At 44.2% G+C, this 13,434-nt stretch overlaps 1 protein-coding gene across 1 annotated transcript in view; it reads left to right on the top strand.

Moving 5' to 3' along the window:
• LOC145394188 (tether containing UBX domain for GLUT4) overlaps positions 1-13,434 on the top strand; it is a 673,993-nt gene that overhangs the window by 658,961 nt on the left and 1,598 nt on the right. The window lies entirely within an intron of this gene.

Below are 13,434 nucleotides of genomic sequence, written 5' to 3' on the forward strand. Positions count from 1 at the left end.
TGGGTTCTGAAGAAGCACTGGGGGAAGGATAGACTACACAGATATATTTGGTAATATTTAGACAATTTAGTTTACACAGTGAGTAATCAAAACTGGATGAAGTGAAGTTTAAAATAGTGTCAACTGCATATTGAGATATGATATAACAGCAGGTGCCCCCCTTGTTACGGAAATCAATACAGAAATGTATGATAATATAATATGATCAATACCTGATGGATCATTTCATCATTATTTTAGTTTACACTGATTAACAAAGGGTGGGAGCAGTGGACAAGAGGGTAAGAGAGGCGTGTGGTGGAGACAGGCACTCAGAGAGCAGGGCAGTGGAGGTGGTAGTGAGAATGGCTATGAATAATCATCATATCTTTCAACAGATGGTTACTATACTGTACTTATTTGTAACATTATAATATAGGATGTAAATATAATTAACACATAATACATTGTAGGTCTTCTTTCGCTTTCATGCCTTTCTCATATCCTTACAGTACAGTTATGTTGTGGATAACAGTGCAGTATTACACATTAAATACCTTTACATACTTACTCCTACTGGTTCTGAATGCCTATAAAAACAATCTTGACACATTGTACCATCACCAGCTTCAGCCATTCCACATCTATCCAATGTTGTTTATGCTGGGGCTGGAGTATGGGCGGTGGATGTGGGGTGCTTGATCGCCCGGTCATCACTGGTTGTGACTCCTGCTACCAGGGGGGTAGAAATTAATGCTTTTGGGTGTGCTTTGGAGTGTGGTGACTAAAGTCACTCATGAGTAACCCTCAAGGTACCTGACATAACTCCATATAACCCACATGTTGTCGAACGTTAATCTGATTCTGTTGGTAGTGTTGTGCTGCGGGAAGATTATAATGAGTATTGCATTTCATGGTGTATAAGACACTTATGTATCAAAATTACCTTGAAATATCCCCATGCATCCTGGAGGCCAGACAAGACAAGCTAGCTTGGCTTCACTTAGAAGAAACTCTTATATAGATGATCATCTCACTGTGGGGTAATCACAGGTATATATTTACTAGATTTTAAAGACTGTGGATTTATTGTAATAAAATTACATGCACTTATGTATATAATTAGCAGATTTTAGAAACATCCAAGTTCAAGAACACAAAACACTCGCAGTTTTTTACAGTACAACTGGCCATGTCTAGGGGTTTAGCAATTTAGCGCCCAGTGTTCACCCTACTCTAGCAAACTAACATGATCACTGGTGAACTGCCTGCTAATCTTATGAAGGGCAGTCATGATCACTTCACTTGCCATCCACTCACTAACTAGCAAGGCAGTCATGTTGGAGAGATGTTGGCTAGCGAGGCTGCTGAGACATTATAACAGACGCCTGTCCCATATGGAAATTCAGTAACCCTTGTTAGGCTGGTTTCTCTTACTGAAATTTTGTTTCATTCGAGACAAGAGTATCATAAAAGGAAACAGTCTTATATTACTGGTCATGAAAAACAGGAAAAACAGTTGCAATATTAAACAATACTCCCTGAAATTACAGCTACCCTGTATTTTTCAGCCATTACTAGAGTACTTTAGCAGTATCTAAGCCATTCAGGGATCAGCCAATTACACAACTCCTTTGAAAATAGGATTAAATATACTGAGTAACATAATACAATATTTGAAATTAGCATTGCTTGACAGGCATCCATAGCAGGCTAGCAGCATCCATAGTCTCATAGCAGACGAAGTGACCAGAGTGAGCGATCCCGTTCATCCTCTGCCTCACTACTGTCCTAGCAAATCTCTCTTGATCAGTGATGGTGAATGCCTGAATGCAACCCAGTGCATGTGTGCATGGCTATGAGTGTGGGGTGGTTGTAGAGAAGGGGTGAGAGAAGTCCAGGTAGGGGCTCAGTGATAAACCACTTACCATTATCCCTTCAACCTAGTACTGTGATGTTTGGTGCTGGATGGGGGCACCCATCTTCCACTCACTCAGTGTAGGGATGCCTTATGGTCTCTACACTGAGTGACAAGCCAAATGATTTTCTGTACACAGGAAACCATTTACTACGCTGAATGGTAACCATATAACCGGGGGTTTTGACTGGGTTAAGTGTCCCCCAGGTTCCCCTATCTAAAATCTCTTAATCATGGCAGTTGTTTTGGAGAGCCTCAGAGGGCCCAGTACCTGCCCAAGGCCCCAACCAAATGGGCAGATTCGCATGGCCATGCGGAATGTGAGAAGTGTGAATAAGGAGAGCATAATAAGAGAAAAGCTGCAGTTGGTTGGTTAACTCATGATTGGCAGCTTCTTTGATTAAGCTGTTAGAATAAAACAAGATAAGAAAGAGGAAGACCTTCCTTTGCTTATGTAACCTTTTGACTGAAACTGGCAGAAAATGTTTGAGAGAATGATGTAGGATTTTGATATGACATTTAACGAGAAAGATTATGTGTGTAGGGGAGTCGGGTGGTAAGAGTGAATGTCAATCTGACTCGGTACCCATCCATCTATAATTTTATTTATTTAGCTCTCTATCTCTTCATCTTGGCATTTCCAGTTCAAAATTATGTTTTGATATTTGAGATGGGGCTGTATTTTTCTTGCACATCTACTACCACTCCGGGGGCAGGGTAGCTCAGTGGTAGAGCATTGAACTTGGGACCGGGGGCCATGAGTTCAAGCCAAGCCCGGTAGCTGCCTTTCCGGGAGCGGTAACACCCTCCTGTCACCTACCAGGGTTATATGATCTAGAAACGTCTAGCTCGGGGGAGCACTTCCCTTTCCCGTTCTTAGAGCCACTAGTAGCTCACTGTAACATGCTGAGCGAGTGTTGTGTGCGGCGTGTATGCTCACATGTGTGTGAGTTCTTATCTAATTGTTCTTACCAAATTGTATCTTAATAGGAATGAACCAAGCTCATACTGTCCTGTATATTAAATCACTTTTATCATCCATATCCATAACTTTATCAATTGTTTTGGCACACACTGTTTCATTCGGTAGTGCATTCCACTGATCAGGTGCCGTATTTGGGAAATTGAATTTCCTTAAGTCTTTGCCACCTCATTTTTCTCTCTTTTTTTTTTTTTATGTAGAGTTTTACACTGTCCTCTTGCTTATGCTTCCCTATAGGTTATATACTCATTTATGTCTGTTTTCTCTTTCCCTGAGATGCATTTATATAGCATAATCATGTCTCCTTTCTTCTCTCCTGTAGTTTTGGTAGATTAATTTTTTCTAGTCTTTCATCATAGCTTAGATTGCTTAAACTTGTTATCCATCTTGTGGCAGCCCTTTGTACTTTTTCAAATTTATCTATGTGTCTTCTGAGATGAGGATTCCAGACTACTGATGCATACTCCAGGGTTGGTTTGATGAATGATGTTATTATCTTTCTCATCATGTCTTCATTTATGTATGTGAATGCTGTTCTCATATTAGCAAGCAGCATATATATGTTCCATACCTTCTCACTGATGTGGTCAGCCAGAGATAGTCTGTTATTGACTATCACTTCTAGGTCCTTTTCTCTTTCTGATATGTGTAGGCTTGAACTTCCTAACTTATAATCCCAATCTGGTCTTTTTCCACATTTACGAAACTTAATTACATGACACTTGTCCACATTGAATTCCATTTGCCATTCATGAAGTATATTTAATTCTTTGTGTGTGTGTGTGTGTGTGTGTGTGTGTGTGTGTGTGTGTGTGTGCACCCGTACACTGCGGTAGCAACTGGGAGGCAACAGAATTATTAAGGCGTAACAGTGGATGTTTTCACTATACTCGATATGTTTTTCGGTGAATGACTGTTTTTAGTAATTTCTGAACAGTTAAGTATGTTTTGTTAATTGATGACGATGTGAGGCAAACATAGCTGACAGCGAAGGAGTGATATTGAGGGAAGAGGGTAGCGACAGCTGTATACCAAGTTCCCAAACAGCCTCGCTGTATTGAAATTGTTAAGCATTGTACAGTAATTTGCACTTTGTTTAGTGTGTATATACAAGTGCTGCATTTTTATATTCTTGTAGAGGTATTTAGCCCTTTAACCGTGGGTGTCATTCCAGAATGACATTGAAAAAACTGGTCCAAACCGCTGGTGTCATTCTGGAATGCTCGTGAATATTTTGAATACCGCGCGTTTTTTCTGGCCGCCAATTGTTTCACGCAAGAGTAGGTATCAAGTTCTTTCACTCCAGCCCTCACCCACCTCCCCCCTCCCACCCCCCAGGGGCCCACCCCACCCCTGCCCAGACATGCATCAGCCAGTATCTGTCCAGCTCTGTGCGCGACAATGGCGCTTCGTCCCGAGTCCTCATCTCTCACTTCCTCCTCGGAAAATCCTGGTGCTAGTGTGCCTTCGACCTCTACACCGAAGAAGGAACTCCTGACGGCGAGGCAGAAGGGGTTGAGCACCCCAGAAATTAGGACAGAGCGTGATAAAACTGTGAGTACCACAATGGATTGTGGCAGTGATGATTATGCACTTTTTGCTGGGGAACCGGTTATGGTTGAACAATTGGGCAGTGACAGTGATGAAATTGTACAGGTTGTCTCCCCCCCACCGCTCACAACTTACTCTGGAAAAGGGAAGGCGCCCATGGGGAAAATGGGTATAGCACGTGGGAAGGGAGTGAAGCGGAGAGCTACGTCTCCTACACCCGGCCCTAGCAAGCATTTCCCACCACTTTCCCGTTCCCCTAGCGCTATTGCCCTCACATCATCTTCATCTTCTGCCGTGTCCTCTCCTCAGTCAACATCATCGGAGGAATATGAATTGCCAGAGCCTGCACAGCGAGGGAAGGCAGGCCGGGCAGGCAGGGTAAGCAGGGCAGGCCGGGCTAGAACAACGGGGATGCGTGGCAGCCAGAGGGCAAAGCGGGGTGATAAACGGGGAACAAAGGGAGGTCAGGCTTCACCACACACCAGGTCAGTAACCCACCCGCCTGCCCACCACCCAGCTCCCTCCCCCTCACCACCCCCCCACCCACCCCCTCCCACTCACCTCCTGCCTCACCCATTGCCTCCACCTCAACTCCTTCTCACCGGGAAAAGAGTGCAACTCGACCTGACACTGCCACTGAACCACGCACCGGGAAAGTGGATGCATTTGTGTGGTCTGACGGTGCTGATTTTCAGCCACACAATCCGCCGTTTGACATGACAAACGCCGGAATACAGCCTGCCTTCCCATGCAACAAAGGAGATGACTTTGTGGACTACTTCCTGGCCTTCATGGATGATGAAATCATGCAATTTGTCAGCGATGAGACCAATAGGTATGCAGCTCAGTGTGCAACAGAAGGGCTGGGACCTATTGGCTCACCAAAACAGGTGTCGTAGTTGCCTGTAGGGATCAGAGAGCTGTATGTGTTCTTTGCTCTCATGTTCTTGATGCCCCATATCAAGAAACATGAATTGGAGGAGTACTGGCTGGTTGATGACATCACTTCAACCCCAACATTCGGGAAGTACATGTCACGAGATCGGTTCCGACAGCTACTAGGATACCTGCACGTCGCTGACAATGAAAACCCGTCCCAAACTGACCCTTTGTGGAAAGTGAGGGATTTCCTCAACAAGATTAGGGATCGATTTATGGGATTTTTCCGTCCTATGCAAAAAGTCGTCATAGATGAATCTCTGGTATTGTTCAGAGGACGTCTCAAATTCATGCAGTACATCCCCAGCAAATGCCACCACTTTGGAATAAAGTTCTTTGTGCTGTGTGACTGTGAAATGGGGTATATCCTTGATTTCGTAATCTACTCTGCTAGCACAATGGACGTGGACAGGAATGACCCCCTTGGCTTCTCTGGCTCCGTAGTAAAATTGCTGAAGGAGAGGTATTTTGGTGGGAATCATGTGCTGTACACGGACAATTACTACACAGCACCAAAACTCGCCAAATACCTGGCTGAACACGGCATTGGCACTGTTGGCACTGTACAGAGCCACAGGAAAGAGTGGCCAAGTTTCCCTGAAGCATCATCCTCATCCAAGGGAGATGTGCACCTGAAGAAGTCTGACAAGCTTCTGGCGATCAGGTGGCACAACAAGAAGGTCATGAATATGCTCTGCACCATCCACAAGGGGGAACTGCAAAGAACTGGGAAGGTCAGCTACAGGACGGGAGAGCCAATCATGAAGCCAGATGCCGTCATTGACTACATTATAAACATGAGACTTGTTGATAAATCTGACATGATGATTGGCGAGATAGACTGTCTCAGGAGAAACACCCGATGGTACAGGAAGGCTTGCCTCCACATGCTCGATATGTGCATGCTCAACGCCTTCCTCCTTTAAAAGACACAAGTCGGGGGCATAAGGCAACCATCCCTGAGACAGTTCTCCAAGACTGTCGTGCAGCAGCTGCTTGCAAGATTTGGTCAGGTGACAGCATTGGTCCCGAGGCGACACTGATACACAACCTGACCGTCTTGAGTGCCGCAATTACATGACCTGGCACCAGCTTGTGAAACTGCCTCTCACCGCAGGCGGCAGGTTGTCACAGGGCCGCTGCAGAGTGTGTCATAACACCACACGGAGGCCTCGGGCGAGAAAAATGAGAACACATCAGTGCCAGGAATGCCAAGTCGCTCTGTGTGACTCCCTGCTTTGCTGGGTACCACTCTCTGAGTAAATACTGACAGTGACAGTGATATACAGTGACGCGACAGTGACGTGCTTTATCAATAATTGTATAAGGGACAATGTAGTAATAAGGGATATTTTGCCTAGAAAACAATGTAAATATTGACCAGTATAGTAAGTCATGATGCAATAATAAGTGAGGATGCAAAAGTGGATATATGTGGATTGACTGAAACTAAATGGTAAGGTGAAAGGGTGAGAGAATGGGAGGTATTAAGAATATATGGAGTGGAGGGGAAATTGTTGAATGCTGTGAAGAGTATGTACGAGGGAGCTAGGGCTAAGGTGCGAGTGGATGGTGAGCTGAGTGAGTTCTTTGATCTCAGTGTGGGACTGAAACAGGGGTGTGTGATGTCTCCATGGCTGTTTAATATATATATGGATGGGGTTGTAAAGGAGGTGCAAGGTAGGGCAGTGGATGTGGGGGTGGCCCTAATGAATGAGGGTGAGATTTGGAAGCTTCCGGTGTTGCTGTTTGCTGATGATACAGTATTGTTGAGTGAAGATGAATGGGAGTTGCAAGGTGTGGTGAATGAATTTGGGACAGTGTGTAGGAGGAGGAAGCTGAAAGTTAATGTAAACAAAAGTAAAGTTATGGTGTTTGAGAGGAATGAAGTCACAGAGTGTGCAGTGAGGTTGGATGGTGAGGATATGGAGAATGTGAGTGCATTCAAGTACTTGGGTAGTGTGATGAGTAACGATGGAACTTTGGGGGATGAAGTACGTGAAAGAGTACAGCAGGGAAGGAAGATTGTTGGTACACTGAAAGCAGTGATGAGAAATAGGGAGGTGAGTATCGATGTTAAGAAGTCACTGCATGATAGTATTGTGATCTCTACCCTGATGTATGGAAGCGAGGCATGGACCTTGCAAGAGGGGAACAAGTCAAGAGTGAGAGCAGTGGAAATGAGTTACTTGAGAGGAGCATGTGGAGTGACGTGGAGGGACAGGTTGACGAATGAAGAAGTGAAGGAACGTTGTGGGGTAGATGTGGATGTGGTTGAGAAGATTAGGAGAAATACACTGAGGTGGTTTGGACATGTGGAGAGAATGGAGAATGAAAGACTGACTAAGAGGGTGTATGTAGGTGAGGTGGAGGGAGGGAGAGGGAGGGGTAGACCGAGGATGAGGTGGAGGGATGGAGTTGAGAGGTATATGAGGGAGGGGGGGCTGAGTTGGGGGGTAGACCGAGGATGAGGTGGAGGGATGGAGTTGAGAGGTATATGAGGGAGGGGGGGCTGAGTTGGGGGGAGGGTAGTCAAATGGTGGGTGACAGAGTGACTTGGAGGCGTTTTGTCTGCGGCCACCCTTTGCGGGATTAGGGTGTCGGGCTATAGATAGATAGATAGATAGATAATAAGTGATATGGTAATAAGAATATCTGCGGCACTGCTGTGATTCTGTGATGCGACAGTGACGCAATATAGTAATAAGTGCAGTGTAAATATAATGTATATTGCCCAGATTATATGTGAAATAGTAATAGAAGTTAGAAATAATGAAAACATCGCCGCTAACCAAACGTCAGTGAGCGTGTGATGTGGCAGTGATGTGCGGGCAATTACAGTGCCTTTTACCTACCTCAGCACAGAGTGGGTGTTTATCGTATGTGCAGTGTTCATATATGTTTATAGTATTATATGTTTATAGTATTATTATCCCCCCTGGGGGTAGGGGGGTTTCAAGAATACTCCCCCAGTATCCCTGCTTGTCGTACGAGGCGACTAAAAGGGTTGGTGGTGGGTTAGTGCCCCACCCCGTAAAAAGAACTAACTAAAAAAGCAAATAAAGCGCCTCGGACCCGGACGGACCATACGTTGACGACTAAGGAACGGACAAAGGACATTCTGAGGTTAGGAACGTGGAATGTGAGAGGAATGAATGATGAAGTGAAAGAGAGAGAGATTGTCCAGGTGCTTGAGGATGCAAAAGTGGATATATGTGGATTGACTGAAACTAAATGGAAAGGTGAAAGGATGAGAGAATGGGAATACGGTGTAGGTATATGTGCGGGAGTCAGTGAGAATGAGAGGGCAAGAGAGGGAGTATGTCTGATGATAAGCAAGAAGTGGAAGGAGAATATAAGAGAGTATGGAACAGTGGGTGCAAGGATTGTATGGGTGAGGATGAAAGTAGGTATACAAGCATGGGCGATTGTATGTGTGTATGCTCCAACAGAGGATCGAGTGTCAAGAGTGAAAGATGAGTTTTGGGCGAGAGTAGAAGCATGTATGGACAAGTTTGAGAGGAGCGAGAGAGTGCTGTTGATTGGAGACATGAATGGCAAAGTTGGGAATGTACGAGTGGATGGAGTGGTTGGTCAGTGGGGTGTGCCAGCTGAAGTAGATGGGAATGGTAGTGCTTTGGTGGACATCTGTGCTGGTAAGGGGTTGGCAATAGCCAACACCTACTTTCGTCATAATATGATCCACCGGTATACATGGAGAGTAATGAGGAGGATGGATGGTGAACTTGTTGAACGAAAGGCAATGATAGACTACGTGTGTGTGGATGAGCGAATGAGAAGACAAGTGTTGGATGCAAGAGTGTGGAGAGGGTGGGGGAATGGAGTCTCGGACCATCACTTAGTGATGGCCAAGGTAGAGCTGCAAAGAAAGTGGTTGAGGAGGCGAAGGGGAAGACAGGAGGAAGCAGCTCCTGTGAGAAGAGTGGAGAAATTGCAAGATAGTGAGAAAATGACAGAGTACAAGAGCATAGTGGAAGAAAGATTGGGAAGGTATGAGCTAGAGCAGATGGAAGGGGTGGAAGACGTATGTAAGATATTCACGGAAGAGATAAGCGCAGCGTGTGAGGCGGTTTGTGGAGTGAGGAGGAGATGCAAGGGTGTGCAAGGGACAGCATGGTGGAATGATGAGGTGAAACGAGCTGTGGAACAAAAGAAGAAGGCATATGGTGAATGGTTGGCGAGTAGAAGTAGGGGAGAAGATGAGAGAGAGAAGAGAGAGGTATATGTGAGCAGGAGAAGGGAGGTTAAGAGACTGGTGAAGGAGAGTAAGAAGAAAGTGGATGAAGAGTTTGGGAGGAATCTGAGTGTGAAATGGAGGGAGAGTAAGAAATTGTTTTGGAAGGAGATAAAGAAAGTAAGGCAGTGTGAAAGGGGAAATAGTAGGGGAGTGAAGGATAGGAATAATAGATTGTTGGTGGAGAAGAGAGAGAAAGTGAGGAGATGGAAGGAGCACTTTGAGGATTTGTTGAATGTAGAGAGTGAGAGCAGTGTGAGTATAAGTGGTTGGGGAATGGCTGGGAGAAGAAGAGATGAGAGGAGGGAGGAAGAGATCAGTAGGTCGGAAGTAGTGGAAGCGATGAAGAAGATTAAGCTGGGAAAGGCCCCAGGAATTGATGGAGTGTGTGGTGAAATGCTTAGGTATGGGGGTGAGATTGTTGTGGAGTGGATATGGAAGTTGTGTAGATTGGCTTGGGAAGAGGGAAGGGTTCCAGAGGACTGGAAATCAGGTATAATTGTTCCTCTGTACAAAGGAAAAGGGGAGAGAGAAGTATGTGGTAACCATAGGAGTATTTGCCTTCTTAGTGTGACTGGTAAAATATATGGTAGAATACTCATTGATAGGGTTAGGCATATGACAGAGGAGCTAGTTGGAGAAGAACAAGGGGGATTTAGGAAGGGAAAAGGGTGTGTAGACCAGATATTTGTTCTAAGATGTTTAGTGGAGAAGTATCTAGAGAAGGGAAGGAAAGTGTATGCTGCCTTCATGGACTTGGAGAAAGCTTATGACAGAATAGATAGGCAAGGTATGTGGAAGGTATTAAGAATATATGGAGTGGAGGGGAAATTGTTGAGTGCTGTGAAGAGTATGTATGAGGGAGCTAGGGCTACGGTGCGAGTGGATGGTGAGCTGAGTGAGTTCTTTGATCTCAATGTGGGACTGAAACAGGGGTGTGTAATGTCTCCATGGCTGTTTAATATATATATGGATGGGGTTGTAAAGGAGGTTCAAGGTAGGGCAGTGGATGTGGGGGTGGCCCTAATGAATGAGGGTGAGATTTGGAAGCTTCCGGTGTTGCTGTTTGCTGATGATACAGTATTGTTGAGTGAAGATGAATGGGAGTTGCAAGGTTTGGTGAATGAATTTGGGACAGTGTGTAGGAGGAGGAAGCTGAAAGTTAATGTAAACAAAAGTAAAGTTATGGTGTTTGAGAGGAATGAAGTCACAGAGTGTGCAGTGAGGTTGGATGGTGAGGATATGGAGAATGTGAGTGCATTCAAGTACTTGGGTAGTGTGATGAGTAAGGATGGAACTTTGGGGGATGAAGTAAATGAAAGGGTACAGCAGGGAAGGAAGGTTGTTGGTACACTGAAAGCAGCGATGAGAAATAGGGAGGTGAGTATGGAAGTTAAGAAGTCACTGCATGATGGTATTGTGATCCCTACCCTGACGTATGGAAGCGAGGCGTGGACCTTGCAAGAAGGGAACAAGTCAAGAGTGAGAGCAGTGGAAATGAGTTACTTGAGAGGAGCACGTGGAGTGACGTGGAGGGACAGGTTGACAAATGAAGAAGTGAAGGAACGTTGTGGGGTAGATGTGGATGTGGTTGAAAAGATTAGGAGAAATACACTGAGGTGGTTTGGACATGTGGAGAGGATGGAGAATGAAAGACTGACTAAGAGGGTGTATGTAGGTGAGGTGGAGGGAGGGAGAGGGAGGGGTAGACCGAGGATGAGGTGGAGGGATGGAGTTGAGAGGTATATGAGGGAGGGGGGGGTGAGTTGGGGGGAGGGTAGTCAAATGGTGGGTGACAGAGTGACCTGGAGGCGTTTTGTCTGCAGCCACCCTTTGCGGGATTAGGGCGTCGGGCTATAGATAGATAGATAGATTATTATCAGAGTGTGGTTGGCATTTGGTACTGGTGTGTGGGGCGAAAAATAGTGATTTTACATCGCTCACTTCTAACGGCACTGCCCGTCCTGTGAAAGTCCACAAAGTCATGAAACCTACATCACTGCAAAGCTGAAGGTTAGTACTTTCTAATGGTGCCTTATTTTTTGCTCTAGCTTTATTCTGTGCAGAGTTATAAAGGTTTAAAGGTTTGTTTACATTTTGGTGGAACCCCCGTGGGAGAGGCCAGTCGGGTCAAAACAATGCCCACGGTTAAAGGGTTAGAGGTTAGTGAAAATGCATAATTAGTGATGGCAGTAAAGTAGTGTTCAAGAGCATGTTTGTATTTTACTGGTCAGCTGAGCAGAAAACTCGTGTCATATTTAATTTTGTTTATTTGTTATAGTATATTTTTTCAGTTAAGGAAGTGAGTATGTTGTCAATAGGTAATGAGACATCAGGGGCAAGTTACAGTAGTCTCATATTGCACTGAGCCGAGCCTGAATGTGGGAAGATATTGTAACATCGGAGGTATTGTGTACAAATCTGATATGTACAGTACAGGGTACTTTTATGGTAAATAAAATGCCGTAGTTGTTCACTGTACTTGCTTTTTTAGAAATTTTGTTTATATTGTTTGTGACTTTAATATACATACAAACAATTAATATGGAGATAAAGTGTATTTCTGCTTTAAATGTCCTTTATATTTTCTTGAATGAATGAAAGAACAGATTTTATTGAACTTTCAGTTCATTTCAAGAAAAAAAATATTTATCTCTATGTATTGATACATAATAATTATACTTTAATGGAAATGAACATTAATTCTCAAAGTATTGTATGAAAGAAATCAGACAGTTCATAAACATAAATTGTCAATATGGCATTGTGGAACAAAGTAACTTTTTATAAGGAAGGGGCTGTTTGTTTGTTTTCTTTTCTTGTACTGTTCTTTTGCATGAAAATAAAGAAATCAGTGACTGATCAACAGCAGTGAATAGAGATTCTGAAAGGTGTGTATTTGAGTTAAAACTACTCATATCAAGCCACCTTTCTGCAGCCTTGGTCAAGACAAACTTTTTTTTATCAGAACTGCCCTTCCAGAATTAGGGTGCATGTTTCATAAGCTGCAAAATACGGTATATCATAACTGGTCAAGTACTTTGAGGAGGTGACCAGAGTCACACAAGAGTAAACCTCCATGACCACTTGACATAACCCCATAGAACCCATGTTTAATCATCTCATTATCCAAAAAATCAGTAACTGAATGAACTTAATTTGACATAACCCCTTCAGATAATGGGGATGCCTGTACACTTTAGTTTCAGAAGCCACCCCCCCCCCCCAGAAATCAGAATAAATCCACATCACTAGTAGTTAATGTACTGTGGATCCATTCTTTTCAAGAATTGCACTGGTCATATCCAGATGTTCATCTTTTGCTTGTGAAATGTAGGGAACCAGTTGGGCAAATGTATCATGTTTGGGACCTGGAATTGGTCTTGATATTTCTGGCAAATGTGAATGCAGATGGTAGGGTTGTGAAAGGCAGACCAAAAAAAGACCTGGGATGACGTCATAGAGTGTGACCTCAGGGATAAGGGACTGAATAGAGAGGCTGCCAGAGATTGAGCAGCACGAAAAGCCACCATTAGGCGACCAGGGCTGACGTATGCAAGCATGTTGGAGCCTTTTTAAACAATACAGTACAATATGATACAACGTAAGTAAGAGGGAATTAACTGTCAGAGTCACTTCCCCTAATGTAAAAAATGTCATAGGGAGCAGTCACCCTCGTGAAGATGGCATCCCACCAATCTAACCAAATCCCTTCCTAACAGTAAAGGGAATTTATGAAGGCTATTTAGTATCTAGCCTCTCCATATCAAAAAGTTTCTCCAGAGCTGAAGGTACTCTCAAAGTAGCAAG

Source organism: Coenobita brevimanus, chromosome 26 (genome assembly GCF_032717465.1).
Source record: "Coenobita brevimanus isolate Jiangsu-jjx chromosome 26, ASM3271746v2, whole genome shotgun sequence".
NCBI lineage: Eukaryota > Metazoa > Arthropoda > Malacostraca > Decapoda > Coenobitidae > Coenobita > Coenobita brevimanus.